Source organism: Stenella coeruleoalba (assembly GCF_951394435.1).
Source record: "Stenella coeruleoalba genome assembly, chromosome: 17".
Lineage (NCBI taxonomy): Eukaryota > Metazoa > Chordata > Mammalia > Artiodactyla > Delphinidae > Stenella > Stenella coeruleoalba.
The window spans coordinates 37,884,320-37,896,707 of record NC_137163.1 but is presented as its reverse complement, the minus strand read 5'-3'; the positions used below and the strand labels follow the sequence as shown (position 1 = coordinate 37,896,707).

The following is a 12,388-nucleotide window of genomic DNA, read 5'->3' as shown; positions in this document are numbered from 1 at the left end:
AGCTGGACCAAAATTACTATAAATTGATCATGGATATTAAAAGCCATGAGATTATAAATCAACTATACTTCAATTTTAGAAAAATGAAAGGTAAAAAAATAATAAAGGAAAAGATTTAAAACTTAAAGCCATGGGGCTTCCCTGGTGGCACAGTGGTTAAGAATCTGCCTGCCAATGCAAGGGACACAGGTTCGAGCCCTAGCCCGGGAAGATCCCACATGCTGCAGAGCAACTAAATCCGTGTGCCACAACTTCTGAGCCTGTGCTCAAGAGCCTATGCTGAAGAGCCTGCAAGCCACAACTACTGAGCCCACGTGCCACAACTACTGAAGCCTGCGTGCCTAGAGCCCGTGCTTCGCAACAAGAGAAGCCCGACAATGAGAAGCCCTCGTACCACAACGAAGAGTAGCCCCCTCTCGCCGCAACTAGAGAAAGCCTGTGCACAGCAACGAAGACCCAATGCAGCCAAAAATAAAAACAAATAAATAAAATTTTTAAAAAAATTAAAGCCATGAAATTTCCTTTGTGTATGAGGTGATATTATTAGTTCATGATCAATAAGACAATTCCCTCATTTTGGTGAAGGATTAGCACTGAGCCAGCCACACCCAATTATCCAATGCCTCTTTGAAGACAGTTGGCCAAGGTGAGATGTGCAAGTTCCTGAATATCTCTAAGCCTTGGTTTCCTTACCTGTAATTACAGTAATACATAGTCCAAACGTCTGTGGAGAGGATGAAGTTAGGTGGTACATGTGAAGCCCAGAGCAAGTGTTTTGTACACTGTAAAGTCCCAATTTTTGAGCTCCTTTTTCTTTCTCCTTCCACTCCTGACATGACTGAAAGGGTCATTGTTCCCTTGCAGTATTAGGTGAGTAATTAGAGCCATAATTATAGAGACTGGTTTGATTGGGGGCAGCCATTTCCCACAGAAGGCTGCAGGCAGAACTGAAAGTCAGCTCAAGTTTCCTCAGCTCCTGGGAATCAAATTCTCCCCCAAAGGACCCCCAATATATGGCCTAAGAAAGTACTTATCACTAGAGTGTAATAATTTGTTTCTCTGAATTTCTTTGCCATTAAATTGGACGTTGCTAGAAAGAACCCAGAGACTAGAACAGAACCTGAACATAAAAGATGCTCAGTAAAGGAAGGGAGGCATGGAAGGAAGGGAGGAGGGAGGAAGGGAAAGAAGGAAGGTGGAAGCAACAACCAACCGAATGGGTGATGTTTAACTTCTAGACCAGGGCTGTCTGCTGTAAATGTAATGCCAACCCTAAAGGTGAGCTACATATGTAACTTGATATATTCTAGTAGCCACATTAAAAATGTAAAAAAGAAACTGATCAGATAATTTTTAATAATACATTTTACTTAGCACAATATATCCAAAATACTATCACGTCAATATGTAATCAGTATGAAAAATGATTATAGGATTCTCAATTTTTTGTATCATCTTCAAAATCTATTGTGTATTTTACAATCACTGAACATCTCAATTCAGACTGGACACATTTCAAGGTGCCCAGCTACTCCCCACCCCACACCGTAATATCACTCCAGGTGAAGAACATTCCTAATTCACTCTGATTTATGAAATGTATTCATCTCAAATTCCAGTTTCCTGTCCTAAAATTTTTATTTAATCTGTTTCTGTTGGTTAATAATTAAAGTGGCCAACACTGCCAAGTAACAGCCTGAATGTTAATAGATGGTGGGAAGGAAGACTCTTCCCACTAAAGGACTATATGGATCCTACAGTGAGAAAAAAACGGGAATAGGAACTTTAGCTAACCCCCTCTATGTAGGCACCTAATCAGATCTCACTGTACACACGAAGGTGTGGGTGAAATAGAGTATGTTGGTGCAAGATTCAAAGAGCACAGACACTATCATTTGTCTTCATGTCCCCCAGTACCGAGCACTGTGTCCGGCATATAAAGAGTGCAATAAATACTGGCATTAAATGTGATTGAAATTAGTCGGGAATCACAAGTGAGAGTTCAATCAGAGCTACTTAGGGAATTCATGGGGTATGACTAACAGACTTCTTGGGTTTTTAAGTGAAAGAGTCAGTCTTTTATTAGAAAGTGGGACATATAAAATGACATAGTGGGAAAGAAATAAGATGGCAGAAATCCCTTAAAGTACATGAACCAGAGAGTAGAGGGTATATGATTAATATCCCGGGATTGTGGAAAAGAACATTTATGCATTCATTCAACAAATATTTCTTTTTCTTTTTTTTTTTTTTTGCGGTACGCGGGCCTCTCACTGTTGTGGCCTCTCCCATTGCGGAGCACAGGCTCTGGACGCACAGGCTCAGCGGCCATGGCTCACGGGCCCAGCCGCTCCACAGCATGTGGGATCTTCCCCGACCAGGGCACGAACCCGTGTCCCCTGCATCGGCAGGTGGACTCTCAACCACTGCGCCACCAGGGAAGCCCCCATTCAACAAATATTTCTTAAGCTACACCAGGTTCTGTGCTTGGCATGGCCACATAAATGTGAGTAAAGACACTGGTCCTGCCCTAAGGGAGTTCTAGACTAGAGAAGAGACAGATATAGAAATAAATAACTTCCTACCCTGTGATGTGTTGAAAAGTATGCTATAATGGAGATATTTACAAATTAGAGTGGGGTCAAAGAGGAAGGAGTGACTATTTAGGGAGTTCTGGGATGGCTTCATAAAGGAAGGGAAAATAAGGCCTTGAAGGATGAGTAGTTGTCTGCCAGGCACATTTAACAACATGTACAAAGGCACAGAGGCAAGAAAGTACATAGAATGTTCTAGAAATGAGAGCAATTCAGTGTAACTGGAGCAGAGCATTGGGTGAAAAGTAGAGAGTGGGAGGAGTTGATGTTGAGAACGTAGACTGCGCCCAAATCACAAAGGACCTTGCATACTCTGCAAAGGGATTTGGACTTTAGTCTAAAAGCAATGTGGACTCACAGACATAGAGAACAGACTTGTGGTTGCCAAGGGTGGGGGTCGGGGGGGAGGTAAAGATTGGGAGTTTGGGATTAGCAGATGCAAACTAGTATATATAGGATGGATAAACAACAAGGACCTACTGTATAGCACAGGGAACTATATTCAATATCCTGTGATAAACCATAATGGAAAAGAGTGTGTATATATATATATATATATATATATATATATATATATATATATATATATATATAACTGAGTCACTTTGCTATACAGCAGAAATTAACACATTATAAATCAACTATACTTCTAAGAAAATAAATAAACACATAAACAAAAGCAGTGTGGGACCAGTCAAAGTTTTAAGCAGGTACATGATGGGATAGAATTTCCCCGCCCACCTGAAGTTAGAAGTGATCATATGACTTGTTTTGGCCAATGACATGTGAATAGAAGTGACGGGGGTCACCTACGCATGGACGTTTAAGAGCCAGTGCATGCTTTGCCACCTTCTCTTTTACCTCCAGCCAGTGACCAGCAATCTTAAGATACTGGCTTTTCTGTCAGCCTCAGTTCCTGAGTGATTACAATGAATGACAGTGGACTTGCAGCAGGAGTAAAAAATAAACCTTTGTTGTCTCAGCCACTTCGATTTGGAGACTATTTATTACTGCAACAAAACTTCAGGCTATCCTGACTGATTTAGGATATAGGAGTGGAATAACATTATCAGATTGATATTTTTAAAAGGTAACTGATGGGGCTTCCCTGGTGGCGCAGTGGTTGAGAGTCCGCCTGCCGATGCAGGGGACACGGGTTCGTGGCCCGGTCCGGGAAGATTCCACATGCCGCAGGGCGTCTGGGCCCGTGAGCCATGGCTGCCGAGCCTGTGCGTCCGGAGCCTGTGCTCCGCAACGGGAGAGGCCACAACAGCGAGAGGCCCGCGTACCACAAAAAAAAAAGAATTCAGTGATTAAGAAAACGTGGTTTATAAATATTTTAGTCATCTGTTTCTTTATATCAAATTACTCCAAGTGTATCAGCTTAAAATAATAATAATTTTTTTATCAATTATTTTACAAATTTTCTGTGGGTCAGGAAGTTCAAGAACAGCTTAGCTGTTGTGGCTCAGGATCTCTCTCAGGTTGCAGTCAGTAGATCATCCAGGGCTACACCATCTGAAGGTTTGAGTGGGGTTAGGGGATCCATGACCAAGATGGTTCACTCATATGGCTGACAAGTTGATGCTAACTGTTGGCAAGAGGATGCAGTTCCTTCCCTATGGACCTCCCCATAGGGCCGCTTGAGTGTCTTTATGATATGGCAGCTGGCTTCCCCCAGAGCAAGTGCCCTAAAAGAGAATAAGGTGAAGTGGTACTTTCTCTTATAACCTAACCTGAGAAGCCACACACCATCACTTCTAGTATATTCTTTGGTCACACAAAGCAATCATGATACTTTGTTGAAGGGGACCATAAAAAGATTCAAACAGCAGGAGGTGAGGATAATTGGGGGCCACCTTGGAGCCTGACTACGGCAACGAACAAGATGGAAGTTAAAAGGCTGACTCTGAGACTTCTGGCTTGAATGATTCGATAATGGGATTAAGCAAGATACAGAACACAAGAGAACAAAAATCAGTTTGGGAGAAGAGGGAGGAGATAATTACTTCGATTTTAGATCTGTCATGTGGAAGACATACAAACAAAGATGCCTAATCATCATTTGAAAATAGGAAGCTCCTAAGAGAGGTCAGAGTTGAGGATTTAGGAATCAATGTTATCCAAGTGGTGGAGGAAGTCGAGGCAGAAAATAATATGGTCCAGGAAGGATGTGCAGAAAGAAAAGGGAATAAACACAAAACCAGGAACAGGACCTTATGGAGAGAGTCCATTCTTCAAGGAATGGGGAGGAAAAGGAAAGGTCAGCAAATGACAATGACACAGGAAAGAAAGGATCAGGGAAGTAAGCAGAGAATGAGGGTTATCTGGATCTAGAAGGCAATGAAGGAAGCAGTTCAATGAGCGCTTCAGCAGCAATGCCAAGTGACGTACATAAAGCAGTCAACTAATACGAAACTGAGGCAAGCCCACTGGAGTTCACAGTTAAGGTGGGGGCCATGTAGTAAATGTTAGAGGTGGGATGTGGTGTTCGTCTAAATGCATTTTTTCACTCGAGATTAAACCTTTCCTCCCATGCAATGGAGGTGGCTTCCCTCATAACAGGTCCACAGCGTAACATCTTAAGTACAGAACAACCACAACGCACCCATTATGTAAGAACGAGAACGTACATTAACTAAAAACTCTCTTTATCATGGATTCATCATGCTCCAACTATTGGTGATGGAGAATGATGAATGGGTCAAAGCACTGTCTCCTTTGCCCAGACAAGCATGCCTTCAGGAAAAGCTTAGGACATTGATAGCCTTCTTAGGGCAACAGGGAAGCTACTCTACAAGGGCCTAGAGTTATATGGTAGAAATACCACAAGCCGGAATCACAGGATTTGAAAATAGTAGAAAGAGATCATTTTTTTTTTTTTTTTTTGCGGTACGCGGGCCCCTCACTATCATGGCCTCTCCCGTTGCGGAGCACAGGCTCCAGATGCGCAGGCTCAGCGGCCATGGCTCACGGGCCCAGCCGCTCCGTGGCATGTGGGATCTTCCTGGACCGGGGCACGAACCCGCGTGCCCTGCATTGGCAGGCGGACTCTCAACCACTGCGCCACCAGGGAAGCCCCGAAAGAGATCATCTTAATGAACTTTTTCATTTTAAAGATACAATCAGACCCAAGAAGTTAATTAAGTTATATGCTTACTGTCACATAGCTTTTTTATTCTTTTTCCTACAGCTGGGTCCAGGCTTCTGGACATCGTGTCCAGTGCTCTTTTAATTCCATCCCATTTCTTCATATTATTTTACACACATGCACACACCCACACACACATCTATAACTTATCAGAAGAACATGATATTCAGAAGTCTAATAGGCATCTCCAACTTAACATAGCTGAAACAGATCTTGACTTTGTTCCTCATAATGTGTCTCTCCCTGTCTCCCCCATAACTGTAAAGTATACACCCACGCACACCCTAGAAATCTTCCTTGACATCTCTCTCATGCCTTCACATCCCACACTTCATTCGTTAGCAAGTCCCACCGCCTCTACCTTCAGAACATGCCCAGAAACAGACCACATTGCACCACCCTGGTCTGAGCACCTTGATTTCTTCCCTGAACTGCTGCAGTGGCCACCTGGCTAAACTCCATGCTTCAAATCTTCTCTGTTACAGTCACAGCAGCCTGAGGGATTTTTATTTTTCAAAATATAAGCCAGATCATGTCATGCCTCTTCTCAAAACCCCCCAGTGGCTCCCAATCACACTCAGAATAAAATCTAAACTCTTTCCTACGCTCTATAGGCCCCCATGTACCCTGCAACCTCATCTCCTTAAACTCTCAGACCTATTCTTTTCACTCTAGCCACACCGCTCGTCAAACACCTCGAGTTCATTCCTAGCTCAGAGTCTTCTCACATGCCATTCCCTCTGCCTGAATGTTCTTCCCAAAGATTTTCCCACAGTTCACTCTCTCAGTTCATTTAAGTCTCTGCTGAAGTGTCACCTCTTCAGAGAAGCCTTCCCTGGCCACATTGTCTAAAATAGAGACCCCTGCACAGACACAGAAAACAAACTTACAGCTACCAAAGGAGAAAGGGGATGGGGGAGAGATAAATTAGGAGTTTGGAATTAGCAGATATAAACTACTATGTATAAAACAGATAAATAACAAGGTCCTACTGTATAGCACGGGAAACTATATTCAACATCTTATAATAAACCATAATGGAAAAGAATATGAAAAAAAACCATAATGGAAAAGAGTATGAAAAAAATACATATGTGTATAACTGAATCACTTTGCTGTATGCCAGAAACTAACACAACATTGAAAATCAACTCTACTTCAATTAAAACAATAAAATAAAATAGAGATCCCTGCCTCGCCAACATTCTCCATCCTCTTATTCTGCTGTTCTGATTCATAGTATGACCAACACCTGATATTGTTTTACGCTTTTATTTCTTATTACTCTTTTCCTGCTGGAATTTCAGCTCCATGGAGGCATTTTGTTCACTAAAAAATCTTCAGTGCCTTAAAAGCACCTGGCCCATAGTAGGTATCCAAAAAATATTTGTTGAATAAATCAATTAGCATTGATCCTAAGGTCAAGAAATACTCAAATGGCAATATTATTTTTAGCCAATAGAAACTTAATCCAGTGACTTACCAGAAGCTGAAAGCAGAAATGTCATGGGCATTGCTAACGTTCAATGTAGTTGCCTTTGGGTGTTTTTTTGTTTTGTTTTGGGCTGTGTTGGGTCTTCACTGCTGCGCACAGGCTTTCTCTAGTTGCGGTGAGCAGGGGCTACTCTTCATTGCGGTGCACAGGCTTCTCATTGTGATGGCTTCTCTTGTGGAGCACGGGCTCTAGGCACGCGGGCCTCAGTAGCTGTGGCTCGTGGGTTTAGTTGCTCTGCAGCATGTGGGATCTTCCCAAACCAGGGCTCAAACCTGTGTCCCCTGCATTTGCAGGTGGATTCTTAACCACTGCACCACCAGGGAAGTCCCTTGCCTTTGGTTTTGTAGACAATGTATCACAGCAGCCCTGAAATCTTTGTCTAGGATCAAATCCCAGCCCTCATATGCTCAGGAGCCAGTGACCCTGAAGAGACAGGAGATGATATAGAAAAACCAAAACTCATTACTGCTTGAAATTAACAGCTCTGGCCATGTATTGTCAGTATCTACTGAGCCTCCCTCACTCCCAGACGTCGAGGTAGGAAATTACAGAAATAAACTCAGTCGCAAAGCAATAAAGGGCGCTGCTATAAGGGATTCAATTCCTCTCATTCATTCATTCATGTTTTCCTTTCATCCAGCACTTTCATTGAGTGGATACTATGTGCCAGACACTGCTAGGTTAAAATCCTTTCTGGAATAAATAGTGTTTGCTATTGTTTTTGTTCCAGTGGTGACGCATTGTTATCCCTGTCACCATCATCTTCATCATTATTCCTGCCATTCCGGCGGCATGTGAAGGTTACCATGGGAACCCAAGGAAAGTCATCTAGACGTCTGCTGACGTATGTTTCCTACTATGGGGAGAGATGATGACATATACCAAGCAGTCTCACCTACACCTCCCAGCAAGTCGTTTTATTCTAAGAATTGATCTACCTACCTTGGACCATAAAATCTAAGTTACCTGAGTCGTGGGGGTGAGAGGGAACAATTGGGCTTATTTCAGAGAGGAAACTCCATTCCCCTACTTTGGCAATATTTTCCCAGTTATAATTTAACCCTCAGAATCCATAAGAACCTTAATTAGGATAACACATAAATGAATGGCTGCAGTACATGAAAATCCGTCCTTCCCTTCTAAGAGTTTGAGCTAGGTGGGTACCATATTTTAGCTTTTCACATCATCCTTTCAAATATACCATGGTACAACAGAAACTACTTAGGAGATAAGAAGATGCCAATACCATTACATGCATTTAGAAATACTCCGTTGATGACACGGAAGAAATCAGATGGTTCACTTTTGCCATGTTTTTCAAAGACCTTCAGTCAGGCCAAATGCCTTCAAAAATAAATGAAGCGGGGGAAAAATAAAATAAATGAAGGGAAAAGACGGAGTGCCTGTGCTAAAATTTTGGCCAAGAAACAACTGAAACCTACCTTTGAACCCATTAGAAACCCACTTCTGTCTGATTCTCACCAAGAACTCCTTATATCTCCTTGGAATTCTGACTTCCATCCAAATATCCATGGAACTTCCCTTCACTCCTGGGGGGACTGTTGTCACTAAGAGTTCTGAACATGATGCATTTGTTTCCTTGGGCTGCTGTCACAAATTCCCACAAACTGGGCAGATTAAAACAACGGAAATTTATTCTCTCACAGTTCTAAAGGCTACAAGTCTGAAATGAAGGTGTCAGCAGGGTCATGCTCTCTTTGAAGACTCCAGGGAAGAATCCTTCTTTGCCTCTTCCACCTTCTGGTGGTAGCCGGCAATCCCTGCCTTGTAGATGCATCATGGCAAGTTCTGCCTGGTCATCACAGGGTCATCCCCCCTCTCTGTGGGCCTCTGTGACCATATATCGTTTTCCTTAGAGTCATTGGGTCTAGGGCCCATTCTAATCCAGCGTGGCCTCATCTTAACTTGATTACATCTACAAAGACCCCATTTCCAAATAAGGTCGTAATCACAGGTATCAGGGTATTAGGACTTCAACATATCATTTTGGAAGACACAATTCAACTCCGAATCTTCTACTCTGAGAAATATTCCACCAGATGGCATTATAAATGGCATTCCATCTTTCCTTCCTTTCTTCCTCCTTTTTACAAATATTTATGAATATTTACTACGTGATAACCCTATGTTCTGCTATGGAGGGTAGAAAGATGAAGTTGATATTCCCACGTTCAAAAGATTTAGACCTACCTAGTAGGAAGATTCAACTGTACATACAAATCATAATACAAGGCAAAAGATGGTAATTGCCATGAAAGTCATAAACAGAGTGACACAAAAAATACAGAGAAAACAAATCGATTCCAGCTGGGGAGAATCAAGCACGACATTTGAGCCTGACTTTCAAAACTATCCTGGATTTGGATTTTCAGAGATTTGCGTCTCCAGTTCAGCTGGGTGAGCAAAGGCACAGAGGCGAGAAAGCACAGCATGTTTAAACATTTATCAGTGTGTCTAGGACCCCTCGTGTGTTACTGCTGCAAATACATTTCAGAAGTGTTCATAGAAAAGAGATTAGAAGAAAAAGCTCCAAAAAGCAAACCAACAGGGATCATCTCTGGGAGGTGAAATTTTCCTTCCCTTTGTGCTTTTATATTTTTTTCTGATTTTCCTCAATGCTTAGGCTTTATTTTTAATTAGGAAAAATAATACTTTTTTTTCAAGAAAGATTTTCACATCACCTCAACGTAGTTGTCTCCCAAAAGGAGAAGAAATCAAATCTTTCCTGATACAGAATTATAACTGCGTGAGACGACTTTAATCGTGTCACTTGTGACAGGGATCAAGAAAATGACCAGGGCTTCCCTGGTGGCGCAGTGGTTGAGAGTCCGCCTGCCGATGCAGGGGACACGGGTTCGTGCCCCGGTCCGGGAAGATCCCACATGCCGCGGAGCGGCTGGGCCCGTGAGCCATGGCCGCTGAGCCTGCGCATCCGGAGCCTGTGCTCCGCAACGGGAGAGGCCACAGCAGTGAGGGGCCCGCGTACAGCCAAAAAAAGAAAAAAAAAGAAAGAAAGAAAACGACCAGGAGATGGAGTTGATCCAGCAGCGGGCTCCTGCGGATACTGGCATTTCAGTCTGTACTTGAACGCAGACGGGCAACTCCGGGTTTCCTTTAGGTGAGCAATGCCTGCCCTCTGCTGGTGATTCAAAAGTTAGTTACCAAGGGCAAGAGTTTTTCTTTCCTCGCTTCCTAAAACAAAGTGATGAAGAAACAAGAAATATAAACTCATCATTCTGATTATAAAGCCATTCTTTTTGTTACTTTGGGTTTTGAATTACTTTAAGTGTAGGAGAGAAAAGTCTGTTGGTTCACTTTCCTTCTTGGGCCAGTAGCCCAGCCGGTCCTCGGGCTGGGACTTCAAAATATCTTGTTCCCAAGTCAGGAATTCGTTCAGTTGGCGGGAAGAATGGTTCGGTTTGTAGGGTGTAAGAAAGCAGGGGTGGCCGGCGGCAGTGGCGAGCTTAGTGAGGCCTGGCCGGACTTCGAGGCCGGCGCGTGGCCGCAGCCAGGGAGCCTGAGGCCCAGGCCTCGCACGCATGCGCTACCCGGCTGGGCCATGAGCCAGGAGTGGCCTCGGCGGCGAGGCCTCCCCGGTGCCGCTTGGGTGTGTGCGGAGCAGAGCTGAGGCTGCGCCCGGGCCCGGGCCGCGGGTGGGGTACAAGGCCCGCGGGCATCTCGCTCGCGCCCGGTGGATTAGACAGTGGCGGCGGCGATGGACACCATAGAGGAAGATAGCTTCGCACTTTCTCTTCCACCTCTGATGCAGAATTTGATGCTGTGGTTGGATATTTAGAGGACATTATCATGGATGATGAGTTCCATTTATTACAGAGGAATTTCACGGACAAGTATTTACTACCAGGAGTTTGAAGACACGGAAGAGGAGAAGCTCACCTACACGCCTGTTTTTAACGAATGTATTTCTTTGGTAGAAAAGTATATAGAAGAGCTGTTGGAGCGGATTCCTGGATTTAACATGGAGGCTTTCACTACAACTTTACAGCACCATAAAGATGAAGTGGCCAGTGACATCTTCGACATGCTGCTCACGTTTACGGATTTTCTGGCTTTTAAGGAAATGTTCCTGGACTCTCAAGCAGAAAAAGAAGGCCGAGGACTGGACTTAAGCTGCGGTTTAGTGGTTACTTCATTGTGCAAATCATCTTCATTGCACAAATCATCTTCATTGCCAGGTTCCCAGAACAATATGCGGCCCCAAGTCCCACCTCCAGGTATTGGGATCTTTCTGGACATCACCAGCCGAATAGACTGGGAGAGGCTTTGGCTAATGACGTCAGAAGAATACATCTCGGAAAGACTGACTGTTCTGCAACCCTTCATTAATGTTAAGTATTGATGGGTCAGAAGAAAATTACCTGACCTTCCAGGGACACGTTCTTGTCTTCAGTAAACCTAGTACTCCTCCCGGAGTAGACACCTCTCTCAGGGGCTTCTGAATGGCTCCCGCAGCAAGCCCAAGCCCAGCATTCCACCTGGGGGGCCCTTTCCCAGCATACATGTTAGCGTGTCCATATTGGGAGAACCCACCATCACCAGCCCTCTTGCCCAGCGGTCCTTGCATGTCCCAGCAGGCTTTTTGTGCACTCACAGCTTATATGGGTCAGAGTTTCAGTCCTGCAGCCTCTATGGGGTTTTTGACTGGGAGTGTTTATCTAGAGTTTAACTCAAGCTAGCTGCCCATCTCAAGATTTGTGAAAATGCTACTATCACAGCTAGTCTTGGCTGTAGAAATCAACTTAGAGAGATGTCCTTTACCTAAAAGCTACATGTGAAAATCAATGTCTGGGCTTCCCTGGTGGCGCAGTGGTTAAGAATCCACCTGTCAGTGAAGGGGACTATGGGTTCGAGTCCTGGTCTGCAAAGATCCCGCATGCTGCAGAGCAGCTAAGCCTGTGCGCCACAACTACTGAGCCTGCACTCTAGGGCCTATGAGCCACAACTACTGAAGCCTGCACACCTAGAGCCCATGTTCTGCAACAAGAGAAGCCACCACAGTAAGCCTGTGCACTGCAACAAAGACCCAACGCAACCAAAAATAAATAAACTTATTTTAAAAAAAAGAAATCCATTTCTAGTCTTATATGTGTAGTCCTTGTATCACTG

At 43.9% G+C, this 12,388-nt stretch overlaps 1 pseudogene across 1 annotated transcript; it reads left to right on the top strand.

Moving 5' to 3' along the window:
• Positions 1-10,976: 10,976 nt before the first annotated feature.
• On the top strand, positions 10,977-11,621 carry LOC307176351 (ADP-ribosylation factor-like protein 2-binding protein; annotated as a pseudogene). Its single transcript has one exon. The product of its transcript is annotated as an ADP-ribosylation factor-like protein 2-binding protein (transcript).
• The last annotated feature ends 767 nt before the right edge of the window (positions 11,622-12,388 follow it).